Below are 22,285 nucleotides of genomic sequence, written 5' to 3'. Positions count from 1 at the left end.
CTGCACCTTTCACCTTTAAAAAAAAATTGTATACCGGGTACATGTTAATAAGAGCTGTCATTTGTCTATTTACTGTACAGTGAGCGAAATAACCGGAGTCAAATTCCCTGTCTTGTCTGACCTGACTTGGACAATATCAGAATCAGAAATCAGAAAGAAGTTTATTCCCAAGTAGTTTAACACACACAGGGAATTTGTTGGTGCAATACAAAAGAGCAAATAATATTAAATGAAAAAATGTATAACAAGTTGGTTCTAAAGTTCTGGAGTAATGAGTCTGTAGGAAAAAAATAAAATGAAATAAACCTGATTCTGATTCTGATAACTTTAAATTTTCTTCATCCGTTGTGTCTCTTCCCGGGATTGTCATGGCCCTAGGAGCCGGGGTTATGACACTATATGCCAAAAATAGTGTCAAAAATAGTGCCAAAAATAGATAAATAAGAAATATCTTTCTTTCTTTTCTTTTCTTTCTTTCTTTCTTTCTTTCTTTCTTTCTTTCTTTCTTTCTTTCTTTCTTTCTTTCTTTCTTTCTTTCTTTCTTTCTTTCTTTCTTTCTTTCTTTCTTTCTTTCTTTCTTTCTTTCTTCTTTCTTCTTCTTCTTTCTTTTTGTCTTTTCTTCTTTCTTTCTTTCTTTCTTTCTTTCTTTCTTTCTTTCTTTCTTTCTTTCTTTCTTCTTTCTTTTCTTTCTTTCTTTCTTTCTTTCTTTCTTTCTTTCTTTCTTTCTTTCTTTCTTTCTTTCTTTCTTTCTTTCTTTCTTTCTTTCTCTTTCTTTCTTCCTTCTTCTTTAAATTTTCTCCATCCGTTGTGTCTCTTCCCGGGATTGCCATGGCCCTAGGAGCCGGGCTTATGACACTATATGCCAAAAATATACATCAGATCCCCGATAAATCAATTAACTTGGTGTGCATTTTATAATTGAAACTGAGCTGCAGCCATTGGGACGCGTTCACTGTCACTCGAGAAAACCACCAGAAATTGCTTCATTGTATTTGCAGCTCGGCCGTAGCCCCGCCCCCCTCGCGTTCTGATTGGCTCCCTCCGGGAGCGGTTGAATTCCCTGCGCTCCTATTGGCCCTCGCAGCTTTCTGTTTTGGTGGCCTGCCAGCAGCCGTCTGCGAGGGGAGGGACGCGTCCGCCTTCCGCCTCTGGGGCTGGATTGACACACAATGAGGAGCACAAGCGGGGGAGAAGCTCCGCAAACGCCGCTGTAAATAAATACAACAATCACTGAGGCCGGAGGAACATGGAGAACCAGGTACGGTGGCTTTCGTGTCCCCTTTGCGGGAGGTTTAACTTTTGCTCGGCGGGGTTTGACTGCACGGACGGGGCTGAATCCTCTCCAGGAGGAGGAACAAGAGAGAGAGGAAAAGCTGCTGCTGCTGCTAATGTTTCGTAGTTATTTGGCTCTGGGAGCTATGCTACATCGGTATTTACAGCTAGTTAGCTTCAAGTCCAACCAAGACCATTCAAGCCGAGCTTGCATAGCTGTAGCCACAAGCATGCACACAAAGAGATCCACACCTGGTAATAATCCTGCTATCACAACCTTTAAAAGAGCACATGCATATGATTTAACACCCCCTAGGACTGGTTTAAAAGAAGGTTTTGGTGTGACTGGGGCTAGGCTAATCCATCTATCAGGACACCGTGGGCTAAAGGCTAAGAAGCCGCTGCAAGTGGTGGGAAAGGTCTGTCCCCTCCAGGTCTCTGGGTGTTGTCTGCACAGCCAGGGGCCTCAAACATGCACTTAAACCTGGCTCTCTCCAGGTTTACCCATGATGTTCATGGAGATTAAAAATGCATATTAGTGTGATGGAAAAAAGCTGCTAGGATCTGTGTGGGAAGTGTGGATCCAGCCACAATGACCTCCCTTTTGGACTGCAAAGGCTGCATCCACATTAATATACTTTAATTTGCACATAATTAGGCAAAGATTATAAAAGCTGAGTTAAAGTACTGATTTGATGACATTTGCATACATACATGTAATGTATTCTTTTGGTGGGAGGAAATAAAATGCATATTTGCTTACTGTTGAGGGAATATAGCTTCAGACTTCCTCAATAATTGAGATTATTTGAGGCTTTATTTCACATGATAGGCCACACAAAGCAGCTCAGCCACTTTCTTGGACCTCCATTCACAACATTGGACTATTTGAAGTTTCGTCTAAGTCATTGAGCCCCCACTGATTTACTTGTGCAATATTTTGGGTGGGAAAGGTCTGTCCCCTCCAGGTCGGACTACTGAGGCGGGGTGTTGTCTGCACAGCCAGGGGCCTCAAACATGAACTTAAGAATTCAAAATCTCCCTGTCTCTCTTCAGATTTCCCCATAATGTTCATGTAGATTAAAATGCATGGTATTGTGATGAAAAAGCTGCCAGGATCTGTGTGGGAAGTGTGGATCCAGCCACAATGACCTCCCTTTTGGACTGCCTCATCCACATAATTAGGCAAAGATTATAAAACATGAGTTTAAGTGCTGATTTGACAACATTTGTAATCATACATGTAATGTATTCTTTTGGTGGGAGGAAAAAAATGTATATTTGCTTACTGTTTAGGGAATATAGGTTCAGACTTCCTCAATAATTAGGTCATTTAAGGCTTTATTTCAGATGATAGGCCACACAAAGCAGCTCAGCCACTTTGTTGGACTATCATTCACAACATTGGACTATTTGAAGTTTCGTCTAAGTCATTGAGCCTCCACTACTTTACTTGTGCAATATTTTGGGTGGGAAAGGTCTGTCCCCTCCAGGTCGGACTACTGAGGCGGTTGTTGTCTGCACAGCCAGGGGCATCAAACATGAACTTCAAAATCTTCCTGTCTCTCTTCAGATTTCCCCATAATGTTCATGTAGATTGAAATGCATGGTAGTGTGAAGAAAAAGCTGCCAGGATCTGTGTGGGAAGTGTGGATCCAGCCACAATGACCTCCCTTTTGGACTGCCTCGTCCACATAATTAGGCAAAGATGATAAAACATGAGTTTAAGTACTGATTTGACATTTATACACATAAATGTAATGTATTCTTTTGGTGGGAGGGAAACATGTATATTTGCTTACTGTTTAGGGAATATAGCTTCAGACTTCCTCAATAATTGAGATTATTTGAGGCTTTATTTCAGATGATAGGCCACACAAAGCAGCTCAGCCACTTTCTTGGATCTCCATTCACAACATTGGACTATTTGAACTTTCCTCTAAGTGATTGAGCCCCCACTGATTTACTTGTTCAATATTTTGGGTGGGAAAGGTCTGTCCCCTCCAGGTCGGACTACTGAGGCGGGGTGTTGTCTGCACAGCCAGGGGCCTCAAACATGAACTTAAGACTGTCTCTCTTCAGATTTCCTCATAATGTTCATGTAGGTTAAAAATGCATGTTAGTATGATGAAAAAGCTGCCAGGATCTGTGTGGGAAGTGTGGATCCAGCCACAATGACCTCCACTTTGGACTGCCTTGTCCACATAATTAGGCAAAGATGATAAAACATGAGTTTAAGTACTGATTTGACAACATTTGTACACATAAATGTAATGTATTCTTTTGGTGGGAGGAAAAAAAATGCATATTTGCTTACTGTTTAGGGAATATAGCTTCAGACTTCCTCAATAATTGAGATTATTTGAGGCTTTATTTCAGATGATAGGCCACACAAAGCAGCTCAGCCACTTTCATGGACCTCCATTCACAAAATTGGACTATTTTAACTTTCCTCTAAGTCATTGAGCCCCCTACTGATTTACTTGTTCAATATTTTGGGTGGGAAAGGTCTGTCCCCTCCAGGTCGGACTACTGAGGTGTTGTCTGCACAGCCAGGGGCATCAAACATGAACTTAAGACTTCAAAATCTTCCTGTCTCTCTTCAGATTTCCCCATAATGTTCATATAGGTTAAAAATGCACGTTAGTATGATAAAAAAGCTGCCAGGATCTGTGTGGGAAGTGTGGATCCAGCCACAATGACCTCCCTTTTGGACTGCAAAGGCTGCATCCACATTAATATACTTTCATTTGCACATAATTAGGCAAATATTATAAAACATGAGTTTAAGTACCGATTTGATGACATTTGCATACATACATTTAATGTATTCTTTTGGTGGGAGGAAATAAAATGTATATTTGCTTACTGTTTAGGGAATATAGCTTCAGACTTCCTCAATAATTAGGTCATTTAAGGCTTTATTTCAGATGATAGGCCACACAAAGCAGCTCAGCCACTTTCTTGGACCTCCATTCACAACATTGGACTATTTGAACTTTCCTCTAAGTCATTGAGCCTCCACTGATTTACTTGTTCAATATTTTGGGTGGGAAAGGTCTGTCCCCTCCAGGTCGGACTACTGAGGCGGGGTGTTGTCTGCACAGCCAGGGGCATCAAACATGAACTTAAAGACTGTCTCTCTTCAGATTTCCACATAATGTTCATGTAGATTAAAATGCATGGTAGTGTGATGAAAAAGCTGCCAAGATCTGTGTGGGAAGTGTGGATCCAGCCACAATGACCTCCACTTTGGACTGCCTTGTCCACATAATTAGGCAAAGATGATAAAACATGAGTTTAAGTTCTGATTTGACAACATTTGTACACATAAATGTAATGTATTCTTTTGGTGGGAGGAAAAATGTATATTTGATTACTCTTTAGGGAATATAGCTTCAGACTTTCTCAATAATTGAGGTTATTTAAGGCTTTATTTCAGAGGATAGGCCACACAAAGCAGCTCAGCCACTTTCTTGGACCTCCATTCACAACATTGGACTATTTGAAGTTTCCTCTAAGTCATTGAGCCTCCACTACTTGTGCAATATTTCTGGTGGAAAAGGTCTGTCCCCTCCATGTCGGACTACTGGGGTGTTGCCTGCACAACCAGGGGCCTCAAACATGAACTTAAGACTTCTAAATCTCACTGTCTCTCTTCAGATTTCCTCATAATGTTCATGTAGATTAAAAATGCATGTTAGTGTGATGAAAAAGCTGCCAGGATCTGTGTGGGAAGTGTGAATCCAGCCATAATGACCTCACTTTTGGACTGCAAAGGCTGCATCCACATTAAGATACTTTCATTGTCACATAATTAGGCAAAGATTATAAAATATAAGTTTAAGTACTGATTTGATGACATTTGCATACATAAATGTATTATTTTGGTGGGAGGGAAACATTTATATTTGCTTACTGTTTAGGGAATATAGCTTCAGACTTCCTCAATAATTGAGGTTATTTAAGGCTTTATTTCAGATGATAGGCCACACAAAGCAGCTCAGCCACTTTATTGGACCTCCATTCACAACATTGGACTACCGGTATTTGAAGTTTCCTCTAAGTCATTGAGCCTCCACTACTTGTGCAATATTTTGGAGTGGGAAAGGTCTGTCCCCTCCAGGTCGGACTACTGAGGCGCGGTGTTGTCTGCACAGCCAGGGGCCTCAAACATGAACTTAAGAATTCAAAATCTCCCTGTCTTTCTTCAGATTTCCCCATAATGTTCATGTAGGTTAAAAATGCATGTTAGTGTGATGAAGAGGCTGCCAGGATCTGTGTGGGAAGTGTGAATCCAGCCATAATGACCTCCCTTTTGGACTGCTTGTTGCCCATAATTAGGCAAAGATTATAAAACATGAGTTTAAGTGCTGATTTGAGAACATTTGTACACATAAATCTAATGTATTCTTTTGTTGGGAGGAAAAAATGCATATTTGCTTCCTGTTTAGGGAATATAGATTCAGACTTACTCAATACTTGAGGTTATTTAAGGCTTTATTTCAGATGATAGGCCACACAAAGCAGCTCAGCCACTTTCTTGGACCTCCATTCACAACATTGGACTATTTGAACTTTCCTCTAAGTCATTGAGCCCCCACTGATTTACGTGTGCAATATTTTGATTTTATTTTGTCCCCTCACTATATCACAGGTACTGCAGTATATGCACATAATATGTGACTCAATTGTTATATAATCTTCCGATCACAGATCTCCCCACTGCAAAAAGCTGTCAGACAAAGGCACAGTCGAAGGCACCACTAATCAAAGGCTCCTTCACATTAATATACTTTCATTTTAAAATGTAAAACGGTTATTATGGTTAAGCCAAGCGTTCACATGACTATGTCGAATTTGACCCTCACGAATGGAAACATCTTGATCCGCCGCAGACCTCACTTCAGTTTGTAAACACTACAGTTATAGTCTTATGAGGATGGAGGGAACCGTGAACATTCAGAAATATACCTAGTTTGGCCAATTTTCTTTCCTGAGTAACTATCTTAATCTGAATTTGTCGAGTCTGAATCACGTGACCTTTCCGAGAAGATGGCACTCAGATCTGCATTAAGGATGGTAGAAACAACAATGTGGAGATGGACCAACAAGCGCTGCTGACGTCGTAGTACTTGGCATCAACTGTTGTGCAGCCAAAGTCTGTATTTAATAAAACTGCAAATGCCTACATCTGCAGGAGAAAACCCATTGAGCAATCTCCAATTTTGCTTGTGCACGCATGCCAATTGAGCATGGATGGCCGAGTGATACACAATATGAGTGGAAACACTAATGTGGATGCAGATTGGTTTCATTTCAAAACTGAGATGGACCAACGTCGACACAGCCTTAAACTAATGGTAGGAGCAAAATGAACAGGCTGTTATATGTCACAACTATTTGTGTGACACTTAAGTGTCAAATTAAATTGAATTCAAGATTGTGATAACCCTGATGCACAGTTGCTCAAAGCTTACATGAACCAGTTTCATATTTCCCAGATAAAGGATTAAATCTAAAAGAAGATGCCGTTTGTTTTTTGTTTTTTTGCTAAAACTGTCTTAGAGGGGCTGGTTTCATTTTGTGGTGCGGTCGGTAATAGACTTGACAGTGTTGCTGAGTGTACCCGGTCTCTTTGATGAAAATAAGTTTCATGATGTGTTGCAGGGTTGCTGAGTTACACTAAAAAGGTCTTTCAGTTGTAAGCGAATTGAATTGCGATTGTAGAATGTGTTATTTAACTCGCATTTCTGACACTTGGAGCATTTTTTTTGGAGCTTTGGTCATCATTTGTTGTTCGTTCATGCCCTCTCTTAGGAAAAGAGACTTATATTTCAATCGTTTATTAGCTGGAAGAGATTAAATGGTGTTATTTAGATGGCAACTGGGACTACATTGTTTTCATGGGAGCCAGTGTGTCTGCCAAAATTTGTATTTCCCCTTCAATTGGGGCATTGTGTGTGTGAAAAAAAGAGAACGAGGTCATGCTCGCATCATAACAGTATTAGTAGCTTTTTGTTATTTGTTTTTCTATCCTCTACATTGACTTTTGATAGAAATTGGCAGATTAAATATGTCTTCATGTTACTCGGCTGTGTTATGTTAATTGTTGCACAGAATCGTTGAACCATCTTGAACGTTTGTTTTTAGACGAATTCCCTGTTATTTTGATTTTAATCTGCTCCAATTTTACTGTCACTTCATGTCAGTATTACCCTGATGTTGCTGTAATGTTGGTTTAACTTTTTGATTGTTACGTAAGGCTTAGAAAATTAAAGTCAGTTCTGTTTTAAAACTCACACTTGTTTCTGACATCCTGTTTTGTTTAATGTTTTCACAGCTTGACTGTTTCATTGACATTTTCTGTAATTTTTTTCTTGCATTTTTCTTGTAGTATTTGAGTGGATTGAAGGAAAATAACCAAAAGCAGTCTTTATTTTTGTTGCATAGATTCCAGCAGCATTCTGGATCAGCTGTAGCTCTCTGGTTCAATTTAAGCAGACCTGTGTGAAGACACTGACGCAGTAATCAATACGAGTGAAGATAAACCTCGATGTTCTTCAAGTGATAGAAGGCCGACTTTGTAAATGTCTAAGTGAGTCTGAAGGTTCGGGTCTGAGACCATGACTACGCCCAGATTTCAGGTCTTGTCAGTGGTTTGTTGCCATAATACCTGAAGTTGTGTACGGACTCTAAAACGCTCTTCTTTTGGTCCAAAAACAACTACTTCAGTTTTGTTTTTATTTAACTGAAGCAAAATGATGACACATCCCCTGATTGATTTTGTCCTATGCATCTTCTCAGTGCTTAAATGGGCTCATTGTGGATTGGTGAAATTATAACGCAAAGTTCTGTGTCATTTGCGTAGTTATGGTAACTTATCTTGTTTATTATTATCTGACCTTGCGGAAACATATTGATTGGTTAAATAGGAAGAGTCCTAGGATAAAACCTTGGGGAACTCCACATGTCACTTTTGTGGATCTATATCGCGATAAATTGGACAGTTTTACCTCTAACCATAAATGTATGATAACCCTTAGCCAGCAACGAAAAAATATATTTTCAGATTGGCTGATTGGTCGGTAACTCCAGACAGCTGCTCTGAGTTGAGAGCTCAGCGCACAGTAGCGTCTGTAAGTTGGAGTTACTGTGCACTGAAGTTAATAATGCCATGTGTGGCGTGAGTGTGTGAACTTGTTGAAATGCGCGAGTCTCACATTAGACAACCCTGTTAGGTCAGCCGCTTTTTCGTTTGAACCATCTGCCATTTTCTTGGGTTTCCCTTCTCGTTCAGACTGGATGGGTGGAGTCACGTGATTACAGAAATGCCATCTTAAAGGGGAATGAAACTAGCCTATCAGCACACTGTCAAAACAGACAAAGAGATGTTTTTTTATCCTTTTTTATCAAAACACTGAATTTACCGACAAGGGGAAATTGACGTCGGTCATCGCAGTGAATGTCGTTAACGGTAAATTTTCGGTTTATCGCCCAGGCCTTCTATTGACACAAAGTAGTCCCTGTCCTGTATGTAAGACTCAAACCAGTGAAGTAGTCATGGTGTAGTACAGAGGTCACTAAAAGGCGAACCGTGGTCTGGGTCCGGACCCAGACACCGTCCTACGTGGACCCAGACCTGTAATCAATAAATTACTGAGGGATTCTACATTTTGACGGGGCACTTCTATTTTAACCAGCGCAGCTTTACTATTCTTTACGGCATTTGTTTAGCAGACCTTACAGACCAATTGCATACGAGTTAAGCCATCCCACATGATGCTGCTCAGCCAATCAAATCCGTGTAATTAGCTTGACTCTATATACAGAGATGAGAGGCGCGTAACAGGTGGAAAGGGAAGTTAGCGATAGAGGGAGATGACACGGAGAGAGGAGTGAGCCGGAGACAAGAAGAAAGACGGAGAGACGAGTGAGTGCGAGACAGGAAGACAAGTAATGGCGCTCTCTAAAGGCTGATTTATGGTTCCGCGTTACACCAACGCAGAGCCTACGGCGTAGGGTACGCGCGACGTGCACCATACGGCGTAGGCTCTGCGTCGATTTAACAAAGAACCTTAATTCAGGCTTAAGAAGAGAAAAGTGGACAGTGAAAATAAAGCTTTCAACCCGGAATGGACAGATTCATCCTTGTTCAGTCTTCCCACTGGGACACAAAACCAGTGTGTCTCATACGTTCAGAGACTGTGGCGCTCATTAATATGGCTAATGTGAAATGCCACTGAGACAAAACACAAAGTTTTTCATACAATATATCCACTCAAGTCTGAACTGAAGTCACAGAAAATAAGCTGACCATCTTAAAACATCCTGCCCATGTTTGGGTCGACATACAGCTGTGGAGCAGCTTTCTCCACAATGAACATCATTAAAACTAAATATCGTTCCAGGTTCACCAATGAGCACCTCCACATGTGTATGAGATCCTGACACCCTCCAGCCCAGATTTAAAGTCCTGACAGGAGAAGTTAGAGCTCGGTTCTCTCACTGAACGACAGAAAGTGGGGGCATAAGATTATAAGAGGGGAAGAAAGAGAAACTGTAAAACCGTTTGATTGTTAAGATGAGTTTATATTCATTTATTATAAAAATGTGTTGAGACAGTTAACAAAGAAAAAGGGACATTCAAACTGCTGGTAGATTTTATTTTATTTTTCAAATGCTATTTTATTTCTCTATTTTATTTTTTATTGCAGTCCTTTAACCTAATAAGAGAAAAAAATGTGTAACTCATGTAATTCAAGTACACATGTACCGGTATGTATACTTCAATGTTAAGTGACAAATGTTTTTGAAATGTACTTTGTTTAATTTAACAGTCAGATGCAGATGTTGATACAGCTATGAGGCTTCTTGAATATATATATATATATATATATATATATATATATATATATATATATATATATATATATATATATATATATATATATATATATATATATATATACCGGTGTGTGTATGTGTATATATATATATATATATATATATATAAAATGTGTATTATGATGTTCTGGACCTCCGCTTGAGTACATTTTCTCTAACTGGACCTCTTAAAGTTTTAGTTGAATACCCCTGGTGTAGTAGGTAGGGTTGGTTGAGTGGCCTTCCTACCTGGAAGGCCACTGGAAGTGTCCCTGAGGAGCAAATTAAACCCTGCGAGATGATCCACTGTGGTGAACCCTAAATAGAAAAGCGGACAGAAGTTGCTTTTACAGTCTAAATATATCAAAATCTAATCAGTTTTTTTGTATGCCCATCCTGACACTAACCCTATCATTTATTTTAGCTTGAGGAGCAATAATGGGTTCAAGGTGGGGTTCGGCGTCCTGCCCTTACTCTCTACCATTTCACTTTAAGAAAAATAAGCTAATGTTAAATTGATTTTGGTGTCTTCAGATTTCTTGTAGCTGGTCTACATGGATATTGGGTCTCGTTCGAACAGTAGTTTCAGTCGTTCTTCCTTTATTAAAGTACTTCAATTCATTCTTTGTTTTAATTTATCAGTCTTATATTGGCTCTTGGGTGCATGTATTTGCAGGCAGGTTGTTTCACGTGAGCAGGACCACAGTAACAGGTTCACATAAAAGAACTCCACACGGTGACCCGAGAGTGCTGATCAGGTTAATGACAGTAATCAAGTTAGAGCCATTCTGAAGGAGTGGTTCCTGGATTAATTTAAGGAGTTTGAAGGTGCTTCTTTATTAACCTGGGTGGGATTAATGCTTTTTTATTTATTTTTGTCTGACTGAAACTTAAAAATACTAAATTTATAATCAAATATTATGAAACTCAGCTAATTTTAAAGCCTCAATTAACCATTTGAGTCGTTGAGCCTCAGAGTAGATCCTGTGGATTTATTTTTTTTGTTCAGTTAATTGATTAATAGACCTTGGGGGGGTTGCTGATGATCAGAGCGGCTGTTGGCGGTGGGCGTGGTGGAGTCTGGAGTTTAAGGACATTGCTGTTACAGAATGGCCAGGCAGAGTGCCAGGCAGGAATGTGTGTGTGTTTTGTGTGTGTGTGAGATTGGACTAGAGTGCCAGGCCGGCTCGTCTAAGTCCTGCCCCCTCTAATGCCCCCACTCAGTCCCAGCCCACGAGCTGCTCTTTGCTGGGACCAAATCTCCACATTCTTCATCCCGTCCCCGGACATAAAGTGCCTTTCAGTCCTTTGTGTCCACCCAAACGCTCTCCTCCTGAATGTCACATCCTCGCACCTAAAGTAGATATTAAAAGATTTTGTCCAAGGAGTTATTGGTAAACGGTGATCAATAGCGACATGTTTTAATCTCATGACGGGCTTATGTTTATTTCATAAGCTACCTCCGTTAACAAGGTGTTACTTTTTTTAATCACCATGGACGTGGAGGAAACCAGCAACAACGGGACTCAGGCTTACGATCATTTTCATTATTGATCAGTGTGATGAATGTTTTTAATCAATTATTATAATCTATAAATTGACGGAACAATCAAAAGTGAACAGTTTCCTAAAGTTCCAGGTTAATGTCTTGGTTTTTCCAATGCAAAGTTTGTGTTTTTATTTCTTTCTTTTTGTTATTTTATTAAACAGAGAAACTCAAATCTTTTATCTGTTTTTAAAGAAGAATTAAACTAAAGCAATCATTTATCAAAATAGATATGGTTTAGTAGGTTAACCTCATCAGTCTCCTCTTCCAACAGTCATTTTGAGACAGACTTATTGGTTATATTTTATGTGTTAAACATTTTGAATTTGTGAATTATCGCTAGAGAGATAAAACTGATGAGTCTTCTTTTAATTTGACTAATCTGGTGTTTTTAATGTGACCTAAATCCTTAGAGTTGCATATATCTCTTATCTAAGTGTAAGAAAAGGATTACATTTACTTTAATTTAACATTTAAATGTTTTTGTTGCTGGAAAACAATGAATTTTAATGCAGTTTGATGAACCGGTGTATCAATAATTTCCCAAATCTGTATCCAGCATTTGCTTTAGATGTATTTTGTGCATGTGCTGCCTCGACTCTGTCACCAGTAAGCGGACGTGTGGTGTTAAAAGTGTTTTTTTTCTTTTTCTTTTCAGTGCACAGTGCAAGTGAAGTTAGAGTTGGGCCACAGGGCTCAGTTGAGGAAGAAAGTGACATCAGAAGGCTTCACACACGACTGGATGGTGTTTGTTCGAGGGCCAGAGACCGGCGACATTCAGCACTTTGTAGAGAAGGTTGTCTTCCGCCTGCATGAGAGCTTCCCCAAACCCAAGAGAGGTAGGGCAGAGCAATTACACAACGTAAACATACATGCAACCACACGTTCTGGCTCCCTATGGGCACATTTTATTTGCTGCACCTTAAAAAAAAAACAGAAAACATGCAGTATTAAAGAATATTAAGACTGCATTAAAAATATACTGAAACAGGCCTTAATTCAGGTTTCTTCCCACCATCATCCCTCAGTGACAAGCTGCAACCCAAACTGAGGAAATTTTTTATCAAATTAAAAGATGGTGTGGTTTATTTCACAGATAATAACATGAAATAAAAAGTGCAAAAAACGAAGAAGTAGTTCTAGAAAGATTCAAACATGTAGCTTTACATTTATTTGAGGCCCAAAACCCACTTATGGGTCCCGAGTCCCGACCCACCAATTGAAAATCATTGTTTAAGAAGATATTTGGAAATTACACAAATTATGTTAATACTTTAAGATGCGGGTAAACCTGCAGAGGAAAACCTCCACAGTCAATGCACAAGTTTGGAATCGTTACTCGTCAGATTTCATTATACATCTTATTTACACACGTTTTCATGAATAGATGATGTTGTCTGATTTATTAGATCGGTAACTTTTATCTTTTCCAGATTTTGTTTAATTAAACTAAAGTGGATTAATAGAAATAATGTTTATTTATTTAGACATCGAGACGTACTGATTCCAATTTTCCAAGCAATTATGATTAGATTTTTGTCTTATTGTGATTATTTCTCTTAAGAGTTGAGAGAGAATTGACAGCATATATATAATTAAGATTCTCTAACTTCTGTTATAATTGAAAATTAACCATTGTAATTTAAAATGTAATTTAAAATGTAATTTGTATAGAAATCGTAACAAAGTTTTCTCAGCTCTACATAGCTGCTGCTTCTCTGCCTGTAATTCAAAAGCTAAAAATATAGCATCTATAGCCGTTCATCAGTTTCTAACATTTAATGAATAAAAAAAAACTAAAACATTTAAAATCAGTTTACTCATTCAATTGATCATATATGTACAGTCATATGACCAGTATTTCATGAAGTAGATGGCTGATGTTTGTTTAAATATTATACAACTATATATTGTAAGCTTTTATCACCTTTATCATGTTTTGTGAGATGTCAGCTTTCTTCTTGTAGCCTCCTGCACTTCCTCTTTGAACACCTTATAAAAAAACTATTAGCTCGGGGCTTTTCTAACCTGGTTAAAACGTTCACACTGAAGGCCACTGTTTGTGGTCGAGCCACTGTGATGCGTTCACTTGACTGGGGAACAGACTGGATTTTTCTATCAGGGACTGGTCTTTCTGGTCAAGCTTGAAGTCAGACAGTTAGGATCACCAGAACAGTAATGTTGCACGGCTGTTCACTTCAGTCTTCAGTGTTACTGTGGGATTCAGCTGCTGAAACAATGTGAGTGATGTTAGTCCAGTAAGTATTACCAGTTAAAATTGTGTTTCTCTCTAGTATGCAAGGAGCCTCCATACAAAGTAGAAGAATCGGGCTACGCGGGCTTCCTCATGCCTATTGAGGTTTACTTCAAGAACAAGGTGAGAAAAAAAGTGTTATTAAGAATTTATTACTAATCAGATGTTGTCTAATCTGGAATTTTAGTTGAATAGACAATTTGGCACTTCATATTGATACTACAGTGTGAAAACAAAATCTTTTCTCATTTGAATCACAAAACTACAAATTTTGGTCTTTAATAGCCCGTTAAGTGGTCAAAAACTGGCTAAAAGACAAAACCTCCGCCAATTTAAGCATTTAAATGTAAGGTTACTGCCATCCTGCACATTTGTATGCTGCTGTTGTTTTGTTTCTTTTTTTATTTTTTTTATTTAATGCCTTCGTATGATTCTTTTTTTGCATGTGTTTAATTAGATCTATGGATAATTTAATTTATTTTTTTTATTTTTAATTAATTTCTCTTGGGATTAATAAAGTAGTTTTGAGTTAAATTTTAATTTCTGAGACCTTTGGGGGCAAAAAAATCAACAACAAAAAACATAAAATGACCCACTGTATTCATATTGATACAAAAATTATTTTTTCTTTATTTTAATATATTATAAGCACTTAATTACAGGGTTGAATATCTGATCAGTGGCTTGTTGGGGAGCTTGAGGCAGATTATTATTAGTTTTACATTTCATGCAATCACCTAAGTTGAAACTGGATGAATTGAACAACCATTAAATTAATAAATATATAAAATATATAAAGTTTGAGTTACAGCGAAACCACTCGCACGTCAGCTTTAAGATACAAGAAAGCAGCAGGAAGACGAGAGAGTTTACTGAGAAACTGCAGGTAATTGTGATTGTCAACATAACAGCAGTTAGAATAATCACTCACAGCCACTCTGGCCGGGGTTAAAGTCACCGACCAGAAGTGAACCGTCCAATAGTTCACTAACCGCGGTCTGCTTGGGGCTCCACCACCTCTAGGTGCTCGAGAATTCAGGTTAATCGGGTTTTCACAGCAGGAATCAGCCCGTGTTGATCAAGTTAATTCCTTAACTTGATAAAGCAAGCTACGTTTCCTTTTTACTTGATGAGTGAAAATCAGGTTACCACTAAAAACCAGAAGTAATCAGATTACTTAAGTACACTTAAATGCAATAATTGCTCAGAACCCCCAACGGACCATTAGGTTTAAGGAAGCTTTGAGTATTTACTCTGCTCTTAGTTCATCAGAGTAATTGACTGCAGGACTAAAACATTTGTGGGATTTTTCTATTATTATTTTTATGTCTACTTGAGGGATTTAATCAATTATGAAATAAAGATCCAGTCCACTCTCATGAAAAGACAGAGCAATGCCAAAAATCATCTCCAGCGGTTCAGTTGTTTATTATACAAAACCGCTGGACTGCATCCAAAACATGTAGTATCCTCCTTTTATGTGAACTTGCACACAATAAACAAATCTGCCTGGAAGACCAAGAAAACACTGAAAGATAAATATCAGTGAGCATTAATCCATCGTCACGCTTAGAAAAACACTTTTGTTTATAGAATCCTTCATGAGTGGTTTAATGCATTTTCCTTGGTTTTAATTGATCTCTTGCTCTGCACCTCCACAACTTCTCTCAGGAATGTTTCTTATCAGTCTACCTGCTCCAATTCTATATATATATATACGTCTGTTTGTTTTATTGACCTGCTGGTTGATAGTTCATTCATTCAGCTTTTATCTGTTGTGAAATGTGCAGATATGCCAGAGTGCAGAAAGACAAACACACGTTTTTCCTAGGACTATTAAAACAGCCTTTATCCTCTTTTCCTTTCTCCAGGAGGAGCCAAAAAAGGTTTGCTTCAACTATGACCTGTTCCTCAACTTGGAGGGCAACCCACCCGTTAACCACCTGCGCTGTGAGAAGCTCACCTTCAACAACCCCACCAAAGAATTCAGGAGAAAGCTGATTAAAGCTGGGGGGGTGAGGCTGACCGACCGAGAGCTGGTCAACTGATTATAAGCACACATTACCGTGACGAGTAACTGCCGCATAGCTGGTTTCACCATGATGGCAATGTTTGCCACCTTCTTTATCTGTACCGTATATATGAATGTGGCAATAATAATTTACATTGGCGTGCCAGGTTTTCCATGTTTAAGCTGAAAATATATCTTTTCAAAACGTTTAATCTGAGTCATCATAATATTGCTGCTACGTTGCTGTAGCAGCTTTGTTGATCTTGAATTGATTTTTTTGTATTTATATATTTATTTCAGACAATTACCACAAAAGTGATTGGTAAACAGTATTTATTATAATAATAATAATAATAATAATAGGTCTACATTTTATTTGTAAAGCACTTTTCATGAAATAATCTCAAAGTGCTAACATAAACAAGGCAATAAAATCAAGACACATAAAAGAACAGAAGTAAAAAAGCATAAAAATAATAAAAACATCTAAAAAAGACCAGGGAAAGCTTTCCTGAACAAAAAAGTTTTAAGCCTCTTTTTATTTTATTTTATTTATTTATAAAACAACAATCCCAAACAACATAAACATTCACTAGTATTAGCTCATCGTCCCAATATATATTCATAAATACATTTGTACATAATAGAAAAATAATATAAACAAAATTTCTAATTGAAATAAACTTGTAAGTATTGATGCCTTCAGATATGACATTGATTTATGAAAATTGTCTGGAAAGGGGTATGAAGAAGTAAAACTTATTTATTTATACCCCTTCTCCCTCTAATTGCCCTTATAGTTACCTTCCTGTTCCTTTCTATGCTTATATTGAAAATTCACAAAAAAAATAATTAAATAAATACATATATACACATACATATGCATGCATTCACAAACCAGACTGTATTCAAACTATATATATATCAACAACCAGGACCAGGTTGCTGTCAGGACAGTCAACTATCCCTTCTTTTTTTTTTTTCTTTTTTTTTTTTTTTTTAATTTTTGTCAAATATGAGGCAGGTTTCCGGCATTTAATATAATAATAATAATAATAATTAATTTTATTTAGAGGCGCCTTTCATGTCACCCAAGGTCACCTTACAGGATTAAAACAAGAAATACAGTTAAAAATACATTTTATAAGTTAAAAATACAAAAAGACATCCGTAAAAGCAGCAATAGAAATATGTAAAATTAGTCATCTCTTTTTTTTAAATATATTTAGGTGTAAAAAGCTAGGTATCTGGTATGTTCCTATATAAAAAGCTGCCAGTGATGTACGCTGATGGTTATCGTTCACTTCTGTAGATGTAGCACAGCTTTGAATGTCGTCATATTAATTTATGCCCCCTTTTTTTTCTACGATTTTCATTTGTCTGTGTCTTTTTAATCTCTTAAAATCCCGAAACAATCCAAGTAGTAATAAATTGTAATCAAAACATCACTTGTGCGCCTCAGATCTCAGTCCTGGAGATCCACAGGCATAGAGACTCATTCAACCAATTAAACCAGCATAGGATTCTGTTTGGTTTCATGCCCATTAGCTTCATAAAAAAACAACAGGAAAATACAATAATAAAAAAAAGTCCCTACTTTAGATGCAGGAGGCTTCATATCATCACTTTCTACTGAAACATGCAGCACAACTCTACAACTCTCCGCTCTCTAATTCCAGATATTGGTGGTCCCTGAGGGTGCAGAGGCCGTGTCGAGGCCCAGTCCGGATTACCCGATGCTTCCCACCATCCCCCTCTCTGCCTTCTCAGACCCCAAGAAGACCAAGACCTCTCATATATCAAAGGTTTGACCAAAAAAACAAATTCTATTATAAGCTTCTTGATTTATATGTGAATTCATGTGAAACACGCAGTTTTATTGATCACCATCTACTTTTTTATTATTATTTTTAGACAGCATAGACAAAGGCCATCAGGAAATTTGTTAAATCAGGCTCTTGAAGAGGCTTACTCAATATCGTAATGGCTACCAGCTGTTTTTATGGATGTGTATGCAGAATGACTTCCTTTGTTGCCAGGAGACGGGCATATCAGGAGAGAAGAAGAAACTGATTCCTTTACGTTTTACAGAGTTTCCTCTGTCGCTGCCCAGCCTGATAAGACTCTGATATTGTTAACTGAGACTAAACTACCCTTTAACAGCAGTTGCTGCTTTTACTTCTGTCTCTGATCTCAGCTCTTATCTTCGTTTGATGACGTCTTTCGGTCTGTGTTTAACACGACCAACGAGTGTCTTTCTAATGGGTTTAAAGATTCAAACACAATCTAAATGTTCACAGTTTACTAGTAAAGACCAGTAACTGTGTTTTCTTTTTTTATCCTGGTATGAGCGCGCATGTGTTGAACACCAGTCTGAAGCAGGACAAGTATTTTATTTCCTCCAGCTGTGCGCATCTGCCGGCAAAGAGAAAGTAATTAACAAAAACGTCTGAGGATTCTCACAATCCATTCGTCTTTTTTTTTTTGTTTGAAAAGACTTTTAATCACACTTTGTCAAAGTATTGTTTTTAAAGTTGAGCACAGAAATAGTTATCTGATAAGTGACGATTGTGGAAAGTAAATAGCCGCCGCCGGAGGAAAGGCCAGCATTGTTCTTTTAGCTGCGCACATTCACCACACTATCTCCACAAATTTGTTCATGTTCAGTTTTCGATGTATGAATTTAATCTAATATTGCCTGAGCATGACAACCTAAGCAGTGCACAATCTGTTTTCCTGATATCTTGTTTGCCGGTGGTTCTCACCATCTGTGCAGCAGCTCGGAGCTGCGCGTGTAGCATTGCATCTTAATTAGTGAATTAGTGTGGGGCTGAATTGCTTACTGCTGTGTAAATATTTTTTCGCTTATTCTTATCCCGGCTCGCTGCTGCAGAGTTCAATATATGTCTGCCCCGTTCAGCTGGCCGGTCGGCTTGTTTGGCACACAATTAAATGTTTATACAGCTATGAGATTTTTCTGCTAGATTTTGACCCAGATGTTTGTGTCTTCCGAGATAGGTTTTAGCTTTTTTTAGGAAGTTTTTAAATAGTGCAAAGGTTTGGAAGCTTCATTTTATGATTAAAGAATTCATGAGGACCATTTAACTTTAATATGAAATGGGCTTCCCGGTAATTTCTGCGATGGTTGATGATGTGGCTGTTGTTTACGCTGAACAAAATGTTTAGTTTGACATCCAAAGAGGATGATGTGATTGTTTGAATTATTCCACATGGGCAACGTCTCATGTAGGAACTGAAGAGGTGCTGGTGGATTTAAACTCTCGTAGATTTGGCCTTTGAGCAGCTGAGCAAGCGTCTTGTTATTAGTTTGTGTTGGTGATGGTGCCGTGTTCTGTCTTCCTCAAGGAACCGAGCAAAGAAGGAAGCGGTAGCAGCAGCAGCAAAGGACCCAAACCACACAAGCTGACCAAGGAGCACCGCGAGCGACCACGAAAAGACTCTGAGAGCAAAGCCATGTCAAAAGGAGACGAGAGAGATGGAAGCAGCAAGAGCGGCCGCGATCCCTCCTCTTCGTCCTCGTCGTCGTCGTCGAAAAAGCCGTCGGATATCAAAGTGAAAGATGATGTCAAGGTCCTACCGAAAGCAGCCTTCAAGGAGCCTAAGCTCACCCTGAAGGAGGCGAAGATGGAGGGCATGTCCCCTAAAGGAGGGGGGGGCGGGCAGCGGAGGGGGAGGCGGGGGAGGAGGAGGAGGCGGCGGGGGAGGCGGGGGAGGGCCGGTGGAGGCCAAGGCTCCGGGGAAACGGCCCTCTACGGTGGAGTCGCCCAAACCCAGCGCCAAGAAGCAGAAGAAGGGCAGCTCGGACGGGCCGAAGCCGCCGACCGGCACGGTCTTCACGGGCACCTCGCCGCGCGTCTCCTCCTCCTCCGCCACCGGCCAGCCCTTCGCCGAGAAGAAACCCTCCAAGGAGAAAAACCGGTGGCCCAAAAGCAAGAGCGACACGCAGGAGCTGAAGGAGCCCAAGAAACTTCCAGAGTCAGAAGAATCAAATTCAGAGGATGAAGCGTCGTCAAAGTCGGAGGTAGGAGGATGACACGGGAGCTTTCGTTACCTCAGTGCGATTTATAAACCATATTACTATATATAAGATAAGATGGTCCTTTATTGATCCCCAGTGGGGAAATTCGGGTGCTGCAGCAGCTCAAAGTTGGACAACATGAACTAAATAAACGATAAAGATAAATTATAAGTATGACAAATAAAAAAATACAGTAAAAAGAAACTGAAACTGAACAAGTGTACTGTAAACTGAATAAATGTACTATAAACATAGTAAGTACAAGGGGTGTAACAATATATCGTGCCACAAAATTTCGCGATACAAAAACGTCACGAAACGTGTCGTGGAAGTGACAAATTGTATCGCGATATTAGGTTATTAATATTAATCTATTGTGTTGACTAGTAACACGCATCCGACCGCGCCTCGACCTGCGGACCAAAATCTTACTCCGCTCAGAAGAAACTAGTCCTGTTTTGCGGTCCCGTTTTGAGCTCTGAACCTTTACTTATGTAAGGCTGGTGTAGAGTTAAGCCTTACCTTATTAAATTAAACCTTTTTCGGGTCGTGAGTAGGATAAACACGGGGACAACTTCTGGTTAGTTCCAGTGTACTTTAATGTCCCTCAACAGCGTAGGATTTTAGAACATCAACACAGCACCTAGTGCCGTACTGTGGCGTATCACTCCGCCCAATCTAAAACAGACTAATCACTACAGATAAACTGACTAGTGTCATTATAGTCCCTGATTTACATCAAAATATAAAGAATATATTTATAAAATAATGAACCCTGAATTGCCAAAATAACCTTCTTAACAAAAATAAATCTCCTCTTACTTAATAAGGTGAGCATGAATCAATCTTTTTTATGATGTAAAATTGTATGTATTTATTTATTTTTATTTATTTATTTAATTTTAGTTGTTAAATTTCTGGAAAAGAAAAAAGTCAAATCATACATGAGAGAAACTATTCAGTTTGTGGCAAAATATATTTACTAGTATGAAACTGAAGATGCATAATGCAAACCTGACATTTACTTTTAGTTCAGTTTGTGGAAAATGGTTGGCCTGGCTTTCTCTTTAAAACTTAAACAGTTATAAAGCATTACAAACTGTAACAATAGGGCAAACCCACAGCATTGTTTTGTATTTTGTGTCTTTCAAATAAAAGACAATTTTTTCCAGTCATATGTTCCTCATTCAAGGTTGTTAAAAAATACTGCTATAATATCGTATCGTTATCGTGACCTCAATATCGTGTATCGTATCGTGAGATTAGTGTATCGTTACACCCCTAGTAAGTACAGTATAATAGTGTGTTATACTAATATAGTATAAAGGAATAGTGTGCAGTTGCAGTCTTATTATTATAAATACAGTCGAGTATAATAAATACAGTATGCCAGTGCATTTATAAACTGTATATCTGGGAATTGTAGCCATAAATATCCCTACTATGACCTCATAGTGCACGTACATGCATCTGTAGATTATAAACTGTGCAGCTGTAGATATTTATGCACTTGCTTCCTACTTCTGTTTAGATGCAAACGACATTTTACGGCCTTGTTCTTGCTCCGTGTGTGATGACAGCTAAACTGAGTCTAATCTAATTCATCTGGATGTGGTGGTGATGCGGAGGGTGTTTAAATATTCATTTCTGGCGTAGAAATCGGCGGTCCCGCTTCACGAGCATTGAGTTTCAACCATTAAAATAAAAAACATTTCCCTCACGTCTTGGATCTCGTTGTGTTCTTCCTTTTCCAGCCGTCTGCTCCTTCAAGTCCCTCCAACTCCAGTTCCAGTTCGGACTCGAGTTCAGACTCGGACTTTGAGCCGGGACAGAAACCGGGGCAAGGTACAGCTTTTTTTTACGAATGTTTTACAGGGTGATTAACCCACTGTTGTGAGTCTTTCAATTAGAGAGGATTTAAATACTGTTGGAGATTAGTTAACGCCGCCTTCCCTTCCTCAGGCCCCCTGCGCTCGATGGTGGAGGAGATTCAGTCGGAAGAGTCGGACGACGATGACAGCAGCTCGGAAGAAGAAACGCCCATCAAGACCAACCCGCCCAACCGCGATTCTCGGTCAGTGAGATTCATCAGCTGTCAATCACAAGCTCGCTTCACGAATACTAATTCTCCATCCACAGCTAGAATATTGTTTTCACCGGATTGAACTGTTTAATCCGTCCATGCAACTTTTCCTACCACTTTACTCACCGCGGCACCGTTTCACGAGTAAAAAACGTGATGCCGGCTGGCGCATTAAGCCGTGAGAGTGGTGTCAG

The 22,285-nt window shown here is 39.0% G+C and overlaps 1 pseudogene; it reads left to right on the top strand.

The window, feature by feature from the left end:
* The first annotated feature begins 1,151 nt into the window (after window positions 1–1,151).
* Window positions 1,152–22,285, top strand: part of LOC133457883 (protein ENL-like) — a 30,815-nt pseudogene continuing 9,681 nt past the window's right edge.

Source organism: Cololabis saira, chromosome 13 (assembly GCF_033807715.1).
Source record: "Cololabis saira isolate AMF1-May2022 chromosome 13, fColSai1.1, whole genome shotgun sequence".
NCBI classification, from domain to species: domain Eukaryota; kingdom Metazoa; phylum Chordata; class Actinopteri; order Beloniformes; family Belonidae; genus Cololabis; species Cololabis saira.
Note: the sequence above shows the minus strand (reverse complement) of the source record. Positions and strands in the feature narration are given on the sequence as shown.